Source organism: Schistocerca piceifrons, chromosome 7, assembly GCF_021461385.2.
Source record: "Schistocerca piceifrons isolate TAMUIC-IGC-003096 chromosome 7, iqSchPice1.1, whole genome shotgun sequence".
Taxonomy (NCBI): Eukaryota; Metazoa; Arthropoda; class Insecta; order Orthoptera; family Acrididae; genus Schistocerca; species Schistocerca piceifrons.
This window is the reverse complement of record NC_060144.1, coordinates 320784940-320797473: the sequence shown is the minus strand read 5'-3', so window position 1 is coordinate 320797473 and position 12534 is coordinate 320784940.

Here is a 12534-nt window from a genome sequence, read left to right as displayed (position 1 = left end):
TGTACGGCCAGTGTAGGAGATCGCTCCCCACACCATGATGCCGGGTGTTGGCCCTGTGTGCCTCGGTCGTATGCAGTCCTGATTGTGGCGCTCACCTGCACGGCGCCAAACACGCATACGACCATCATTGGCTTCGACTCTCATCGCTGAAGACGACACGTCTCCATTCGTCCCTCCATTCACGCCTGTCGCGACACCACTGGAGGCGGGCTGCACGATGTTGGGGCGTGAGCGGAAGACGGCCTAACGGTGTGCGGGACCGTAGCCCAGCTTCATGGAGACGGTTGCGAATGGTCCTTGCCGATACCCCAGGAGCAACAGTGTCCCTAATTTGCTGGGAAGTGGCGGTGCGGTCCCCTACGGCACTGCGTAGGATCCTACGGTCTTGGCGTGCATCCGTGCGTCGCTGCGGCCCGGTCCCAGGTCGACGGGCACGTGCACCTTCCGCCAACCACTGGCGACAACATCGATGTACTGTGGAGACCTCACGCCCCACGTGTTGAGCAATTCGGCGGTACGTCCACCCGGCCTCCCGCATGCCCACTATACGCCCTCGCTCAAAGTCCGTCAACTGCACATACGGTTCACGTCCACGCTGTCGCGGCATGCTACCAGTGTTAAAGACTGCGATGGAGCTCCGTATGCCACGGCAAACTGGCTGACACTGACGGCGGCGGTGCACAAATGCTGCGCAGCTAGCGCCATTCGACGGCCAACACCGCGGTTCCTGGTGTGTCCGCTGTGCCGTGCGTGTGATCATTGCTTGTACAGCCCTCTCGCAGTGTGCGGAGCAAGTATGGTGGGTCTGACACACCGGTGTCAATGTGTTCTTTTTTCCATTTCCAGGAGTGTATTTAGTTGGACGCACCAGGCGGCACGGGGAAAACGTTTCCAAAATCTATTTCTGGCAGCATTGCAGCCAAACTTATGGAAGTGAAGTGGAGCGAACTGCCCCTTGCGCCCTACGACAACCATTGAATACAGTCGAAGAACAGTTCCCGCTATGTAAAATCTCAAGAGCGTCTGGATGAGGTGAACTTCTAAAGCAAGCTAAAATCATTTTCTGAGACGAATGCACGATGGCACATTAAGAATCACTCGAAGCCATGGACAGAAGATTTAAAGACTTGTGAGGAAACTCTCAAGTTATGGGAGTAACTTAACTCACACTCTCAGGAGATTTTCGGCAAACACTTCCAGCTATACCCAAGTCAACACCAATAAACGAGATCAATACATGCTTAAAAAAAATCACATCTCTGGCCACTCATACAAGTACTGCTACTAACAAAAAATATGTGAGCTGAACTATCGAAAAACGAAACAATAGCACATTTTGCTCAACTTTCACAAACAGACGAAGGCACATATCCTACTGACCAGTCGACCGGCCTCATTAAACTCAACAATGATTTCTGCAACATAGCCACTACGCATGGACCAAATTTATCCAATCCGGACCGGCTATTTGAAAGAGCAATTTTGACAACCAAAAAAGCATTGTCGATGATATCAATTAAAATATTCAAAAGAAAATTCCCGGTAAAAAAAGGACACGATGTTAAACGTTGAAGAAAGTGTGAACTTCCCTACAGAATTTCTAGACTCTCTGCAAGTACCAGGAATGCCATTACACTGCCTTCAATTTAAAATTGGATCTCCGGTTATACTACTCAGAAATCTCAATTCACCAGTACTATGTAATGGAACAAGGCTGACCGCCAAACAGCTATCGAATAACATCATCGAAGCCGAACTTATGACTGAAAAGTACAAATGTCACACACAATTTATCCCCAGAATACCACTGATCTCTAATGTACTGCCATTCCAATCTAAAAGACTGCTGTTTCCAATGAAATTAGCGTACAGTTTTACAATTATCAAAGCGCAAGTACAAACTTTAAAGTTCCGGTATCAACCTCAAAGACTCCTACTTCTCTCATGGTCAACTATGCGTAGCTCTCGAATAGGAAATTCGAAAAATTTGTACCTATATAACCCGGATAACAAAATAAAAATTAGTTTATAAACAAGTATAGTAAATAGTTGCAATATGTTTTCAATATTTTCTTTACCTCTTATTCTTTGAAGTTTATTCTTTTACTCCAGCTAGCACAAAGTCTCATGCAAACTCCCAGAGCGAAGCCCTGTACTCGAACTAGTGTTTTATAAGTAATCAACAAATCGTATATTACTTTCATGTCTAAGAAATGATGTCATGTCATGTCTGAGCCATCGCATGTACTGTTTCCGCCCGATTTCAGTGACGAGAAGCATATGGTATCTGTGATTCTTAATTTAATATTTAAAATCAGTATAAAGTATATAAATACTAATGAGGGAGGCAGCTGAACTCTATAACGTTGGTTACAGGCGGATATTATTGGTGCGTGACATTACATTTCAGTGGATATGATGTTCTATAATGGAGTCGAAGTAAGAAATCAGAGATTTAAGTTACTCAAGCTGTCAAAAAAGAATACTTTGCACGGAATGTAGTGTGGAGCAACAACATGAGCCCAAAACTGATCCATCTGAGAATAGCATCATATAGACAGTTAACAGGATGTGGTTGCACTGGAACACAGTAAAGTGGTTACTTAAATGCGTTCTATTGTTATTATGTAAAACGTGTTAGTCAGTTTACAAATGTAATTAACTTTCTCAGGGAAAATTAAGGCAATATACTGACAATTTACGTAATATTTTACATTAATCTTAAGCTGCCGATTTTTTTCTTATTACATTAGTAGCTAATGACATTAACTTATTTAAATGGAATAACACGGTACATGCAGTAAACACAAGAGATCTTGTTCGTGCTAGAATGGCATTTTATGCATTGTTCAAAACAGTTTGCTGCATCCTGAAACACATAGTTCGGATAGGCTTAAACAGTGGCTGAGCACTGTTAATGATTAACAGACAGTTTTCAGACCCAAGTTGATGACATTTCTTTGATATGAAAAGAAGTTTAAAGATTTTTAAGGAATGTCCTTTCAAGAGAAGTGTACCCTGCTAGTCTAATTCTCAACTACCCCTAATGTAGACTACTTTACGTAGCAGCTATGGTGTTTTTTAAAAAACAGATCACTAAAATCAGTGTAAATTATCAAAAACAATACGTTTTAAAAGCTATTATGCTTCTTTACGTGATCTACAGATCTCCCATTCCCACATGTGCGGAAATTATAAAAAAAACGTTCAAAACCATTGACTAGTTAAAAAGTAAATTGGTTGAAATTCAAAATGTTGCTTAACGAGTCCAGAAATAACACTTTGATTCGGAAACATTAATTATTTTAGACGTCTGCGGGGATAAGAGGAATGAGATCAACATCTGCAGGTCTTCTGTCCGCATCCGTGGATATTAAAATTTTGTAAACCGATATCCCGCCTCTGCGCAGATCTTTAGTTATTTGAATTATCCACTGGCCGTAAGTGCATCTACCTGTGGTTGCGAAGCCTGCTTTACCTCCTCCTACTGCGTCCTTCTACACAGAGTCACGAAAAGTGAGGGGGCTGCCCTGCTACCCGTTATTTTATGTGTGACAATTTAGAATGATTAACGTTGAAAGTCCACCTAATTTGCTACAGAACACACGGAATTTCAAATGACCTCTGTACTGAAACAAGAAGCTATTTTGTTTCCTTTCACAAATAATGACAGAGAACAGTATGACGATGTAGCTGTCGAAAAAATACATATATACCATGTTGGAAGACTTTATTAATAAAATATGCCTGTTTGATATGAAATACTGTCCCTGGTTGTGAAACGAACACTTTCACGTGAAAAGTTCATGATCGGCCTGGTGACGACATCTTAACGAACACTACATTCTTCTACGTAGTCAAGGAGTATGGCTGCTACTAGTTAAAGTGTGCTCTCAAATTATTTATTTAAATGACAAGAATACACCACCTTAACCATATGTAGGGATGATATTGATCTGACACAAGCTGAATTAAAATCAAATTATAGGTATTTGGGTCCCGAGTAGACTTGTTAATATACACTCATTCTAATTTCATTCATACAGCCCTCGTTCTGCGCGAAGTTCTGCAACAACATAAAATATATCGCAAAAATAATATTCCGTGAAACACTCTTTATATTTTATTTTAATGTCTGAAGACACATTAAAAAAAGGACAAAAATATAGCTGAGGAAATTTCAAAATACACTAGGAGGGACGGAACTGTGTCGTGCTCAAGATATACATAAGCGTATAAGCGTTTAGGAGAGGAAAGTACGAGAAAAAATTGAGGTGATAAACGAGTAATGCTAAGGGAGGGGGGGGGGGGGAAATGTATGGGGAAAGAAAGAGGAAATGGATACTATTCGCCGGTTTCGAGGGACCGATACATTTAATAGAGTGAAATTCCAATCAACCTTGGAATACGAAAAGAAAGCTCGGGTTCAAGCATTGCATGAGGGAACTAAGGGCTAGGGATCACTATATAAGGTCAGTTATTAATTTAAGTCAAAGAGTATTTCATTGTATTACTTAATTCACCAGAAATATCATAAATAGTTAGACGAAAATCAAGGACACAGAAATTATATGTGATTCTTCTTGTAAGTACCGTGTGTGCTTTAATTCGTTCTTAGATAAAAGAAATATATGCGGCACTATGTGTGATCTGGTTGAATCATAGCGGGAGGAGTCGTTAGGAAACAGAAGTGTAGGCTACTAGTACACAGTTCTCATACAATTAATATAGGCAAACTAGAGATAATCTAAGTTTGTACACTGTGCAACTAATATACACAAGTGGAGCCAAGATAGAAACCAATCCGATATCTGCAGTACGATGGTTAAAAGTGCTGTGCACGCAATAAGGCGATCGCTGTTTACTAAATGCACATAAGTCTGTCGTTAGCAAAGGAGACTGAAACTCGATAAAGAGTGCAAAACTATTTGTAGGTAAATGAATTCGAAAACAGTGGATTTTCTGTTATTGAACTTCTGGGAACAGACACTTGTTATCCTGACACACACACACACACTCTCTTCTGTTTCATGATAAAACAAAACGAGCTGCCCTTCTTTGAACTTTTTTCGACCTCCTCCGTCAATCCTATCTGATAAGGGTTCCACAGCACTCAAAAAAACTCAAGAAGACGTCAGACAAGCATAGTGTATGCAGTCTCTCTAGAAGATCTGGCGAATCTTCTAAGTTTTCTGTCAATAAAACGCAGTCTTTGGCTCGTCTTCCCCACGATATTATCTATGTGTTCGTTAGAATTCAGTTTGCTCGCAGTTGTAATCCCTAGGTATTCAGTCGAATCGGCAGCTGTTAGATTTTTTGTGGTCTATCGTATAACCAAAATTTAATGGATTCATTTTAGTACTCATGTGGGTAATCTCACATTTTTCATTATTTAGAATGCATTACCACTTTTAGCACTATACAGATATCTCGTCTAAAGCATTTTGCAATTGGTTTTGACCTTATGACGATATCACAAGACGGTAAATTACAGCAACATCTGCAACAAATCTAAAAGAGCTCCTCAGATTGCCTCCTAAGTTGTTTATATGGATTAGGAACACCAGTGCGCCAATAACAATGACTTAGGGAACGCCAGATATCATATTTGTTTTACTTGATAACTTTCCATCGGTCACGACGAAATGTGACCTTTCGGACAGGAAGCGGCGAATCCAGTCTACCACTGAGAACATGTTCCATCGGCATGCAATCTGATTTGAAGCCACCTGCGAGGAATGGCATAGAAAGACTTCTGGAAATCTAGAAATATGGAATCAACTGGGGATACCCCGTCGGTGACACTCTTAACCTCGCGAGAATAAAGAGCTTGTTGTCTTTCACAACAATGGAACTTCCTGAATCAGTGCTGACTGTACGTCAATAGATCGTTTTCTTCAAGGTAATTCGTAATATCCGAACACAGTATGTGTCCCAAAATCCTACTGCATCTTGACGTCAGTAATATGGGTCTGCAATCCAGTACTTGGCAGTCTGGCGAGCAGAGGGAGTGATGTTCTCCACAGTTGATGCAAATGGGAGGTGGCGCACATGGAGTATCTGGGTGCAGTGGACGTCCGCAGTCTCGACTTGTGGCGCTGGGAAGTGCAGCGTGAAGACTTTTCCCCGAACTTACAGCACTTAAAACACCGCATATGGTTAGAGACGTATGGTTTAACGTCACAGCAGTAAACCATCACCTTGACCTTTTCGGGCAATGAATCACCCTCAAAGGCCAAGTGAAGGCACAAGTAGCAACCCTGTTGTCTTCGGGTACCCTGTAAAGGCGCTGTGTGAAATGAGCACCGCGCCGTTCGTCAGACTGCAAGAGGAGGTCACGATGGAAAATAATCACCTGGACCATGTTGAGGCTTTTATGAGGAGTGACGGAAACAGGAATACCACCCAGTTTGTCACAGGCGAGTAACGCTCAGGGTTGGGTTGGGTATGCTGTCTGAATCAAGACTGCGCCGTTTTGCATCTTGGAGTGCGCTGTCACTTCTCCAAACTTATCCTCAAGGTGTTCAACGAAAAACTGAGGATTCTTATGTATAAAAGAGTCCCCATCGGTTCTGCTACAGACTAAAAACCGAGGCGAATATGACTCTCTCTGTTCTGTAGCTCTACAATCCTCCATGGTCTAGCGAGGGAGGGAAACGATTTAGGGTCATATTTGTCGGCATTGTATTCTATCTTGCCCTTCTTAGAGACTGCTGGCGCAGTATGGCCACCAGCAAGAAATGACTTAGTAAGCTTCATTGTACGTCACCTGCCCTGATGCCACCCACTCCGATCAGGGGGTTTTCCTCACGGGCGCCAGCCAGCAACAGCAAAGGCCAACTGGCATGATGGCCGTTGCTGGGAGTGCTGAAGCCCCAGGAAGGCAGGCATCTACTCCTTGGCATACGTGGGGAGTTTACAGCTCAGGTATCAGCATTGCAATCCCTGTGTTGTCAGGGGACTACCACCAAATGGGTACATAACGGCCCCACCACAACGGACTGGCTACTATCCTGAATATTCGGTGCAGAGAAATCCAGTATCGTCAAGGGGGCGAAAGAGGACAGGAGTCAACGGAAGAAGATGACATGCCTCGGAAAGTGTCCTCGCCCAAATAGTTGAATCGCAGGTGGAGATGCGAAGCCATGACAAGAGATTCAGATTCGTGCACCACGTAAGGCGTCCTTCCCCATATGGCCGCACTTCTGTAGAATTTTCAAAGTGGCAGGTCAAGCCATAGAATGGGGCCTGAACTCATAGGGAGAGACTCCTTTTAGTCGCCTCTTACGACAGGCAGAAAAACCTCGGTCCTATTCAAATCCCCGGACTCGCAGGGGGGCATGCTACATCGACTAATTGCACTATGCCAGGCAAAAGGAGATCCGACACGAGAGTAGGAGATATTCCATGAGTATTGCCACCTCAGTATACAATCTGGACGGTAAGAATTTCCTTCAATACACAGGAGAAATCTACTTTCAAGTTACTCATTTTAGCAACTGTTCTTCATTCGAATTCTAAAATATTGACTTCGTTTTGTTTGGTGAAGAAATTTCGGGAAACATCAGGAGTAAGTCCACTTTAATGGCACTGTCGTCGGTAACATTACTACTCTATAGAGAAGTGAAGGTATTGACTGTGTCTTGCCGATGGTGTTCTTTATATTAGACCACAATATCTTAGGCTTTTCTGCCAGATTTCAAGACAGTTTAGTCGTGGAAACTATTAAAAGCATCTCGCACTGAAGTTATCACTAAATTAAGAACATCAACCACGTTCAAACTTCTGACATTCCATACTCTGGCCCATAGAATGCCACCCTTTCGTTAGTTACTGAGTCTTTTTTATCATGGTTGCCTCCTCCTCGACAGTCCCCTCCGGAGATAAGACTGTGGAGTCCCAACCGGAATCACTTGCCTATGGAGAGATCATTATGAGATTTTTGTCGAATAGACACCGTACATTCTTTAAATACACATCTTGTGTCCTTAATGCAGTGATTTCCATTGCCTTCTGCATGCTCATTCCTTCGATAATTTCTTATTCTTCCCCTTTTAAGGAAATTTCCCTACCCCCAAGATGTTGTCCTGAAACTCTGTGTGCTGCTCTCTCCTCTTTGACAAGTCTACTGGGAGAACATGCGTGACTCCTTATACCAGACGTCTTCGTCCGCCATTGCTAACGGTTTTTATTCTTAACGTAAGCAGTAGCTAGGATCGAACCCAGACCACAAGACATTTTTATTACCAGTCAGACACCGTACTCTTAGACCACAGGTTCCATCTCACCAGTTCTTTTTGTTGTGTCTTCAGTCCAAATACAGGTTTGACGCAGCTCTCCATGCTACTCTTCCCTGTTCAACCTTCTTCACCTTCGCGTAACTACTGCGACCAACATTCCTCTGAATCTGCTTACTGTATTCATCTCTTCGTCTCCCTTGACGACTTTTGCCCCCCACGCTTTCCTCCAGTACTAAATAGGTGATCCCTTGATGCCTCAGAATGTGTCCTACTAGCCAATCCCAATTTCTATTCAGTATCTCCTCATCTGTTATGTGATCTACCCATCCAATCTGCAGTATTCTTCTGTAGCGACTCATTTGGAAAGCTTCGACTCTCTTCTTGTCCAAACTGTTTATCTTCCATGTTTCACTTCCATACATCGCAACACTCCATACAAATACATTTAGGAAGAATTTCCTGAGACTTAACTCTACACTCGATATTAACAAATTTCTCTTCTTCAGAAAAACTTTTCTTGTCTACATTTTATGACCTCCTTACTTCGATTGTCATCAGATATTTTGCTTCCCAAACAGCAAACCTCATCTACTACTTTAAGCGTCTCATTTCCTAATCTAATCCCCTCAGCGTCACCTGATTTAATTCGACTACGTTCCATAATCCTCTTATATTCACCTTTCAAGACACTGTCCATACTGTTCAACTGATCTTCCAAGTCCTTTGCTGTCTCGGACAGAACTACAATGTCATCGGCAGATGCCAGTGTTTTTATTTCTTCTCTCTGAACTTTAATACCTATTCCAGTTTTTTTTGCTTCCTTTACTGCTTGCTCAATATACAGATTGAGCAAAATCGGGGATAGGCTATAACCCAATCTCACTCCCTTCTCAACCACTGCTTCCCTTTCGTGCCCCTCAACTCTTATAACTTCCATCTTGTTTCTGCACAAATTGTAAATAGCTTCTCGCTCCCTATATTTTACCTCTGCCACCTTTATAATTTGAAAGAGAGTATTTCAGGCAACATCGTCAGAAGCTTTCTTCAAGTCTACAAATGCTATAAACAAAGGTTTGCCTTTCCTTAACCTATCTTCCGTGAGAAGTCGTAGGGTCAGTATTGCCTCGCATGTTCCTAAATTTCTCCGGAATTCAAATTTATCGTCTCCAAGATCGGTTTCTACCAGTTCTTCCATTCTTCTGTAAAGGATTCGTGTTAGTATTTTGCAGCCGTGACTTATTAAACTGATAGTTCGGTCATTTGCACACTTGTCAGCGCCAGCTTTCTTTGAAATTGGGATTATTATGTTCTTCTTGAAGTTTGAGGATATTTCGCCTATCTCATTCATCTTGTTCACCTAATGGAAGAGCTTTGTCATGGCTGGCTCTCCAAAGGGTATCAGTAGCTCTAACGGAATGGTGTCTACTCCCGGGGCCTTGTTTCGATTTAATTCTTTCAGTGCTTCATGAAATTCTTTACGCAGTATCATATCTTCCTTCTTATCTTCCACTACGTCCTCTTCCATTTTTATAAATTGTCTGCAAGTACATCTGCCTTGTATAGCCCCTCTATATACTCCTTCAACCTTTCTGCTTTCCTTTCTTTGCTTAGTAACGGTTATCCATCCGAGCACTTGAGGTGTCTTTAATTTTCCTGTAGGCTGTATCCATTTTACCAATAGTTATATATGCTTTTACATTCTTATATTTGTCCTACAGTCATTCCTGCTTAGTTCTTTTGCCTTTCCCGTCGAACTCACTTATCAGACTTTTGTTTTCCCTTTTTCCTGCTTCATTTATTGCATTTTTATATTTTCGCCGTTCCTCGATTAAATTCGATATTTCTTGTGTTATCCAAGGATTTCTACTAGACATCCTATTCTTACTAACTTGATCCTCTACTACCTTCACCATTTCATCTCTCAAAGCTACCCATTCTTCTTCTACTGTGTTTCTTTCCCCTGTTCGTGTCAATCGTTCTCAAACGCTCCCTATGAAACCCTCTACAACCTCTGTTTCTTTCGGTTTATCCAGATCCCATCTCCTTAAATTCCTTACGTAGTGTAATATCTCCCTTCTCATCTTCCACTGCGTCATCTTCCATTTCCATATATTGCCCGCAACTACACCTCCCTTATATATCCCCTCTATACAGGGTGTTTCAGAACGGATGGTCAATATTCAGGGATATGACAGAAATGACCATTCGAAACAAAATAGTCAAGTAAACATGGGGTCGAAAACGCATACCTTAAGAGCTATGAGTAATTACTGATCGTCGATACTGTGAAACATATCTCTTCTACTGCAAGCTCTTTGTTTTCCATATTTTGGGAAGTGGTAGTATGGACCAAAACAAGGAAAAAAGTATCAGGTATTGTTGAAAGGAAAGTGCGGGTATTAGTTGAGGACCAATTGGATGAAACGCAGTGTGGGTTTAGGCCTCTTAGAGGTCGTCAGGACCAGATCTTTAGCTTGCGGCAAATAATGGAGAAGTGTTATGAGTGGAACAGGGAATTGTATCTATGCTTTATAGATCTAGAAAAGGCATATGAACGGGTTCCTAGGAGGAAGTTATTGTCTGTTCTACGAGATTATGGAATAGGAGGCAAACTTTTGCAAGCAATTAAAGGTCTTTACATGGATAGTCAGGCAGTAGTTAGAGTTGACGGTAAATTGAGTTCATGGTTCAGAGTAGTTTCAGGGGTAAGACAAGGCTGCAACCTGCCTCCACTGTTGTTCATATTATTTATGGATCATATGTTGAAAACAATAGACTGGCTGGGTGAGATTAAGATATGTGAACAAAAAAAAGCAGTCTTGCATATGCGGATGACTTAGTTGTGATGGCAGATTCGATTGAAAGTTTGCAAAGTAATATTTCAGTGCTAGATCAGAAATGTAAGGACTATGGTATGAAGATTAGCATCTCCAAAACAAAAGTAATGTCAGTGGGAAAGAAATATAAACGGATTGAGTGCCAAATAGGAGGAACAAAGTTAGAACAGGTGGACGGTTTCAAGTACTTAGGATGCATATTCTCACAGGATGGCAACATAGTGAAAGAAGTGGAAGCGAGGTGTAGCAAAGCTAATGCAGTGAGCGCTCAACTACGATCTACTCTCTTCTGCAAGAAGGAAGTCAGTACCAAGACTAAGTTATCTGTGCACCGTTCAATCTTTCGACCAACTTTGTTGCATGGGAGCGAAATCTGGGTGGATTCAGGTTACCTTATCAACAAGGTTGAGGTTACGGATATGAAAGTAGCTAGGATGATTGCAGGTACTAGTAGATGGGAACAATGGCAGGAGGGTGTCCACAATGAGGAAATCAAAGAAAAACTGGGAATGAACTCTATAGATGTAGCAGTCAGGGCGAACAGGCTTAGATGGTGGGGTCATGTTACACGCATGGGAGAAGCAAGGTTACCCAAGAGACTCATGGGCTCAGCAGTAGAGGGTAGGAGGAGTCGGGGCAGACCAAGGAGAAGGTACCTGGATTCGGTTAAGAATGATTTTGAAGTAATAGGTTTAACATCAGAAGAGGCACCAACGTTAGCACTGAATAGGGGATCATGGAGGAATTTTATAAGGGGGCTATGCTCCAGACTGAACGCTGAAAGGCATAATCAGTCTTAAATGATGATGATGATGATGATGCCATTACTAGCTTAATTTTATCACTTATAAATGTATGTCATTGTTCAGTTTGACGTTAGGAAGATTGGTGTTCAATAAAAGTGTTCAATGCTATCCTTGTTCGTTTAGTAGTGATCAGTTCCCTGAACACTATTTAGATATTAAATATCAATCAAATTTAGTGAAGGGGCAGAATTAATTAACAGATTGGGTCTCTTAACAGGCCTTCGGCCAGAGCGAACGACCCGATCCAGTAGGCAAAGTGAACAAGTAAAAGCATTCTTGTTAAAAAAAAAACGACATTTGGCGGACCCGCTTACGGTCCTTCATCATCATTTTGTTGAAAGAAAACCCTTACACGTGGCTGACCCTGCCTAGGATGCGTAGACAGCTGTAATCTTCTGATTAGTAATCACAGCGGCGGTTATTTGTGGGCGGAATATTCTTTATATTTATGTTTGTGTATTGATGTTGTGTATTTGTTTCAGTGTTTCTATGTATTGCTGGCGCTTCGTTAATTTGTTGGTTGTTGGGCTTACTGTGTTGTTTTGTGTTCTTTGTTTTGTCACAGATTGAGTAAATATTTTGGATTAGGGAAATAATGGGAGTAATTGGTTTGGGATAGGATCCGCAGAGATCGGGAAGATTTGTGGGATT